Genomic DNA, 8,206 nt, shown 5'->3' on the forward strand with positions numbered 1-8,206 from the left:
TATTTATTAATAAAAGAAATGTCGCTTCTTTATAATATACGCTATCAAAAATGGCATATACCTTTGAACAATACAACTTATCGATGAAATTATGAGATTTTTGCATTATTCCATTAGCCATTGATGATATCAGTAAGGTGTTTCATAAAGCTGTCCGTAAGTTAAGAGTGACTTTAAGAACGACTGGTGATCCTTTCTTACGCGCTAAATATTCGCCAATGAACATTTAATGGTAAATATCATTTACCACAACAAAAGATCAACAGTCGTTCTTAAAGTGATTAGTTAACATTGGTTTGACTTTAAAAAAAAATAGCTAGAAGGTCACACTTGCCACTTGTGTCTAGGATATGTTACAAAAATGAAGCCCAGAAAATATTGCGTTCGAAAATAATTATTTAGTGTTTCAAAAATTGAAATATAAAGTGACTGGAAACACCATCTTAATTTCATCCCATACACTTATGTGTACTATTTAGGTGTCTGGACATCTATTTACAAAATCTGGGTTTGCCTTGTAGTTTTACCTTTTCATTCTCAATAATGGTTGTTTTCAGGGTTTATTAGTTCTAATACATGCACTGGTACACAGGTCTCATCTTGGTTTGAGAATTTTTTAAATCGGCTGCTCACAAAGTTAAACAATAACTTTAAAACTTATACGAAATTCCCTGACCGGGGAGGGTGGGGAGTCAAATATATCGCTGTACACAGTACGCGTGAAATAATTTGGCCATGCGTGTGTACAGCAATACATTTGAAAGCCCTCCTCCAGGGGGGGGGGGGGGCCTGCCTAGCCTACCTACCTATATACTAGTTAGCCGACTAGGCATCAGTACCCCTCCTTTCCGTATCTTCTATGAAGTAATCTGCCCCATATTTCTGGTCTACAAGAATTAGATTGCCGTTCCGCAGTTTGACGATGAAACTACGATCCGAATAATCGTTCCTGGTCGCCGCAACCTCGCCCGACGAATCGAAGACGGTCACCGTGATGTCTCCGTGGTCCGTTTGAAAGCGCTCGAACTGACGAGGGTTGATTTTTCGCCTTTCTACACAGGTGCCAGAGTGTTTTAGTTGAACTTCTACTCGTTCATTCGTATCGTTTGCAATATGAGTGTGGTGTTGCAGCACACGATTGAGCAGTTTTACAATGATTTTCCGATCTTTGCCGGTTACTTTTGCCGCCAAATCAATTAATTCTGACTCTCTTGTCCTCCCCACGAATGCCATTTTATACGAGACTTTTCTTTACCAATTGGAGCGGCGTTAATCTCGTTCGGTAAAAAAACCCCCCGGAAAACAATATGAACCTCCTTATCGTCTTGCACCGATCGACTGTCTTAGTTTCTTGTGGCACCATGCAGGGGCGGTGCCATGGCACGGGGGGGGGGGGCGCAGGGGATATATGACCGCCCAAATAATTTGAGAGGTCAAAAAAGAGGAGGGGGGGGGGGGTTAAATGGTAAAGAAGGGGGATTAGTGTCAGAGGTAGGCCTATTAATAGCTCGATTGATCGTATTGTTATTGAAAATTTTCACATTGTTTATTAATGTGCATGGGATAAAGGTAAATGCTTGTGACCCCCCCAAAAAAAACACGAAAGCAAACAACAAACTGATCACACTTGGAAAATGTATTATAAAATTTCATCAGATTTCTTTTTTTATTGGCCTATAAGAATTTAACTGTCATGACCTGTTGCCACTCCTTTTCTTTCGTTCCTCCTTTCATTCCCAGTAATCCCCAACATAATAATCATGACATGCATTAACACTGAACAAACATGATATCAGATAGATAAGAATTGTGTTGACCCAAATTATACCTTGATGAATCATTGCATTTTGGTGATAAAGTGTCATAAAAAATTAAAGGCTCAGGATTTTAATAGTAATTTGATCATTTGAAACTTGTAACTCGGTTGCTTTTACCTCCCTATCTAAAGGTTAGCTAGATCATAATAATAAACTCTTCAGGATTGTGAGATTTCCATGTTTTATTAATACCTCCGTCACATTTGCTCTACGGCGGCCGTACGGCGAATCGAAAACAGTCGTTTCATCCATTTATATTCAGACCACGTATATGTAGCTATTACAAAAAAAATGTTGAAACGGCTGTTTTCGACTCGCCGTACGGCCGCCGTATAGAGCAAATGTGACCGTGGTATTACCCATTTAATGTGCGAACGTAATTACAATAGGCCTATCAAATGATGGTTATTAAAATTTAACTTTGCTGTCAGACTATATAGCTAGCCTATTTACTTAACTAAGCTAGACTCATGCTTACAGATTACATTAAACTAAATTATCTTTATACTGTTAGTACTTATAAGATAACGATTGTGAGTTCGAAGTTCAACCTACTATTCACTGGATTTCATTTTTATTTTATGTAATCATATAACATGAAACCAAAGTATGAAAAATGGACAGATAAACATGCATAGGCGGTGGAAGCGGGGGGGGGGGATGGGGGACGTGTCCCCCCTAAATTTTAGGTGGGGGACGGTCCCCCCCCCTAAATTTTTTTTAACCTTTTTTTTTTTTTTTTTTGCTTGTCAAAAAAAATTGGTTAGCCACTCCTAAAATTTAGGTTGATAACCTTTTTTTGGGGACGCTTGTCCAATTTTTTACCTGTGTCCTGTGTCCATCCCAAAATTTCAGGTGGACACCCGGCCTTAAATTTTTTGGCTTCCGCCGCCAATGTAAACATGTCTACTTTGTTTCCTCCAAAAAGAAAGAAATGAGATCATTATGCTGCGTAATTAAAATAAAAATGAAATGTACCATATACAGTATAGTAAATAAAGTGTAAATAGGTGCTAGGCCTTTTCAAGGCTGTGTTCGTAAATCCTTGCAAAAAAAACCGTATAATTGCGATATATTTTGAAAATTCTATATTTAATTTTAGTTCTCAGTCTCACAATCGACATCGACCAGTCCGTCCGAATCGTATTGTCGAAATAAAAGTTAATTACAAAATGGCTCAGTGCTAATTTTTGTTTCTCCGCGGGCTCTGTTACCCCTGGCGATGTAGATCTTCTGCCCAAGTTCAGTGACGTTTTCTCGACTAAATCGTTCCACGTGTGTAGATCAATATTACATTTATCTGAAAAATAAATAAGCGAGATATTTGCTAAAAGGGACGTATGATCAAGGAAGAAAATGAGAAGGAAAATAATTAGCAATATAGAAGATGAATGAAGAAACTGAAAGAAAGAATATTTTTCTCAAATATACCTCTGTAAAGTATTGCAATTATTCTTATATATACGGTTAGTTTTAATGACATTGAGTTCAACGATTATTTATACAAAATTCTAATATTACTTAATATTTGTCAAATAATATTATGTATATTATCATGAATATTGAAAATATTGAGAGAAAATGAAATGTTTCGGCAGATATGATTTATTTATTTAGTGATCGGGCAATGTAGAATCTAGAATTTTTCAACAGGATGAATTTGATAGGTGTCATAGAATTGGTATATGGTTCAGATAACTGAATAAAAAAATAATTAGGGGCATGGCGCAACTAGATGTTCTGATAAAGGGGGAGCGGCGGATATGGGGCTACCCACAATTTAAAAAGTAATAACAATGACATGGTTATCAGCAAAATAATGTGTTATAGGAATAACTTATATGAGACTGAGGATGCTTGAAAGAAAAAAAATATGTTTATGTATTTGCATATAGGTAAGGGTGTATGTTATGTATATATGTGTATATTTATGCATTGATATGTATCTCGCATCTAACATGTTATCCAAGATTGCTTTTTTTTATTTTTTTTTAATCCCTCGTTGTTACTATATTATACTTTTTTTCTAATGTTTTTGTTGATGATCCTGCAATGTCAGGATTTTATATCAATAAACTTTTGAATTTGAATTCAATTAAAAATAGGCTAAATAGGATAAAGATTAACGGCCGACGCCTCTCTTTTTTATACTATGCTTAATATGCTACCTACGGACTTTGTTTCATCCTTTCCTCAATTTTTGTTCATTTCCAACCCTTTTTTCTGCACTTCTTGGATGATGTATGTTTGAAGAGCACTCGCTCCCCCTGGCATCGAAATCGAGGGGGGGGGGGTCTTTCATATAAATCATCATTTGATCAGGTTCAAAACATATTGAACACTGATATAAACATTTGGTTTCGTATCCCCCTCCAATCTTTAGAAACGAAGACACCCCCAGCATTTCGAGTATACTATGTATGTTTGGATTTGAAATCAATAAAAATAAACTTAGCCTACCTCACTGGTGGATCCATAGGGGGCAGGGCAGCCGACCAAATTAAGTTATAATGTAAAATGCCGTTAAAACAGAAGTGTTCCCCTTTTGAAAGTGATGCCTTTTTTGCATGTCATTTTTTCGTGGATGAAATACCCTTAATTTTGGATTAAAACACTTTTTTTGCTTGTCAAATTGTTCATAGGGAAAATGTGCTCCCCCTTTTGAAAAATCCTGGATCCGCCCCTGGCTTACCCTATGATGCAGTTGTCTGACTTAGATGTCGTACTGTATCTTCCGTGAAGGCAGTCGCTCCATATTTCTGGTCTACAAGAGTCAGTATCCTATTCCGCTTCTTGACGATGAAACTGCGATCCGATTTGTCCTTCCTCGTAGCGATAACCTGCCCCGACGCGTGATCAAGGAGAGAAACTGTGATGCTGCCGTGCTTCGTTTCATACCGCACGTACTGGTGAGGAGCAATCGTACACTTTTCTTCGCAGCCTTCGGAGTGTTCTAGTATGATCTTCACGGGTTTATTCGTATCGTTTGCAATGTGGGTGTGATGCTGTGGACTATTTCGTATATCTCCAACTTGCCCGCCGGAATCTGAGCCGCCTGCACCCGGATCAGACATATTCGTCTATGTACGCGCGTGATCGATATGCCTAAATATGATTTAGTTTTAAGCAATGATTATCTGTTCTTCCGGTAAGCTGTATGGTGACCGATATATTCGTGAGAGTATCAGTCATTACTTTGAATTACTCTGGTAATCGTACTTTGTTCATGTTTGCATATAATGCTGGCCCTTTCGCTGGAAATTCAGTTTGATATGTTCTTTATACGAGTATAAGGCAACATAATGAGACCTACGTGGGCACCGGAGTTCATTCCAAGACAGTTAATATTGGATATTACATCACCCATACCCACCCTCAACACACATCCAGTCCAGAAAATGAATAGAGAAATATTAACAAGAAAAACACTGAAACTCATCAAACTCGATTTTTTTTTAAAAACAAATTTGACACTCGGACAAACTTGACTGAACTATAAAATGTTAAAACAATGGTAATTCCGCATATCCAGGGAAAGATAAACTTCTTTCACATTACCATCAGGAGAATATTACAATACTTTATATTTCGATAATAAAATATAAAATTGTGAGTGATGTCATCAGTCCCCTCATTTGCATACATACTGCAGGATATGCATATAACTATTTGTCAAATTAGGCAAAAATGAAATCTCATAAATTTGTTTTAAACTTGATTTTGATGAAATTTTCAGTGATATGCTTGTTGGATTATTTCTCTTTTCAGTCAAATCAGCTCTTTGATGGAGTGGACTTGTCCTGTAATCTTTTATAAACCTAAAACGCAAAATAAGAAACACGTACAACCAACAATGTTCAACCACTATCATTCCACTTTGGTGTACGATATATACTGCATAGTATAATTCCATCAAGATCTTTATTTCATACATGTGAAATATTACATAACATGTACACATAACTATATTTTTCTTCTCCTGATCTATTTATAAAGGTAGAGTCACTCCATATACATATGGAATTGTGATTTATTTATTGGGTTCATTGCCCGCTGATGTTGCAATCATTCAAATTCATACAATTAAATTCAACAATCGTAATAATTAGTTTTCTCCCCAAATCTTCAAATCAGATAAGCTAAAAACAGGCAATAATTCTTGGGTAACATCTATATAATGATTATAAGTATCAATGGAGCAATATGGAGATCTTGAATTAAAAGAAAATAACATGGAAACCAATGTCATTATTATCCCACCAAAATTAACTCGGCGTGCAAAGACTAAAAAAATAATGAACAAGCCCAATATGATAAAAGGGTGACCAATTCAAACCTGCTGCTACAGTTACTAAAGGGGGAAACATTACACGGGGCAGGGTGATTTAGCCCCCCCCAAGGGCCCTGGAAATCCCCACTCATTGCGATCTGGCAGATCAGATGGGGGTGGGGGGGGGGGGGAGCACTGCCGACCCGTGCCACCCCCCTTTTTGAGAGCCATAATCAAATTTTGTAATGGAAATATACTGGTCATAAATTTGGTCATTTCTCTCGGGATGTGACACCACTATGATTGTCTCAAATTGGTATTCTGAACATTGTTTTTATCCCTGTCCTATCTCAATATTCAAATGCTCATAATTTTCTCACCAATTGTCCGATTTTTCTCAAAACTTTCTCAGATCTTATTCTTTGATTTTTCTGTTTCTACATAAGCCCACTTGTTTCAAAGGTTTCATTTCCCTTTAATAAGATCAAATCATGTTTGTGAATCCAATGCAGCCTTTGCAAAATTAAGGCCCTGTCTTACACATGGTTGTGACAGATTAAAATCAAATTCAGATTATGATTGATTACAAGTCAATTTGAGATCAATCCCAATTTGATTTCAATTTGAATCTAGTAACATAACTCTTCGTAAAACATGCCCCAGATTTTTTCAATCATAAAACTGGGAGAAAAATACACACATGTAAACAGAACTACCTACATCAGTAAATAATGTTAATTCTCAAAATCAAATACAAATTTCAATTCGAAAGGGAAATGTCATATACAATCATACATACATTTGTGAAGTAGCAACCATGAATTAAAAAATACATCTATAATTATAATTGTGATGTAATTATGTCCAGAATGAACCATTTATGAATCCATCATAAATGAAAGAAAAAAAACATTGCAAAACTAGCACCACCCTATGTTCTTAACAACCAAAACAAAAAAGAAAAGTTATCTCATTTCTTGGAGTCACAAGGGCATTGGCTTTTTTGGGGGAGTGGATTTACATTTGCTTGGTTACACTTCGTAATTCTGAAGGTTCATAATTCCGAAACAAGTAAATTGCCTATACCTCGATGTTCGTTAATCCGAAGATTTGTGGCGTTATTCCCAAGGTTCGATAATCCAAAAACGAAATAAGGTTCGATGTTCCGAATGTTCGTTAGTCCGAAAACAAAATAAGGTTAGTTAATCATTTAGTTTTCGGACTTACGATCCTTATTTCTTTTTCGGATTAACAAACCTTCAGAATTACGAACCTCACTTCGTTTTTGGACTAACGAACCTTCGGAATATCTGACCCTTCGGAATAACGAACCTTTGGAATATCCGAACCTTCGGAATAACAAAGCTTCGGAATTACGGACCTTCCGAAATACGAACCTCACTTCGTTTTCGGACTAACGAATCTTCGGAATAACAAACCTTTGGAATAACAAACCTTCGCAATATCCAAAGCTTTGGAATAACGAAGCTTCGGAATTACGAAGCTTCAGAATTACAAACCTTCAGAATATTCAAACCTTTGGAATAACAAACCTTCGCAATATCCGAAGCTTCGGAATAACGAAGCTTCAGAATATCCGAACCTTCGGAATAATGAACCTTCGGAAAAATGAAGCTTCGGAATTACAAATGTATGCATACTTGCTGACCCCATACTTTGTGAACACCATTGGTAATATCTGTAACAGAGACATCCTTATGGGAGAGCAGCATTGGTGTACTAGCAAGTAATTCTTCAGGGCCCTGTCTTACAAAGAGTTATCATTGATCACATCAATCACAACTATGGACGGCCAGCAACGTCAAAATCTAAGATGCAAATTTGTTCCAAAAATTTTCGAGATATGATGTATATTCAAGCATTCATCGTTTTCTTGAAGATTCAGTGTGATTCTCTTTGCTAACTACAGAGACTGTGCACATTTCCTGTAGAAAATTTTATAGTGTGGATGGATTTCTATACAGTTGAGATTGATTGGATCAATCGTAACTCTTTGTACGATGGTCTGCTCATCCTAGGACAACTGTCAGGCCAGGGAAAGTGGGATATGACTTCACCATAAGGCATTAACAAAATTCTTGAATGATAAATACAATAG

This window comes from Lytechinus variegatus, chromosome 6 (assembly GCF_018143015.1).
Source record: "Lytechinus variegatus isolate NC3 chromosome 6, Lvar_3.0, whole genome shotgun sequence".
Taxonomy (NCBI): Eukaryota; Metazoa; Echinodermata; class Echinoidea; order Temnopleuroida; family Toxopneustidae; genus Lytechinus; species Lytechinus variegatus.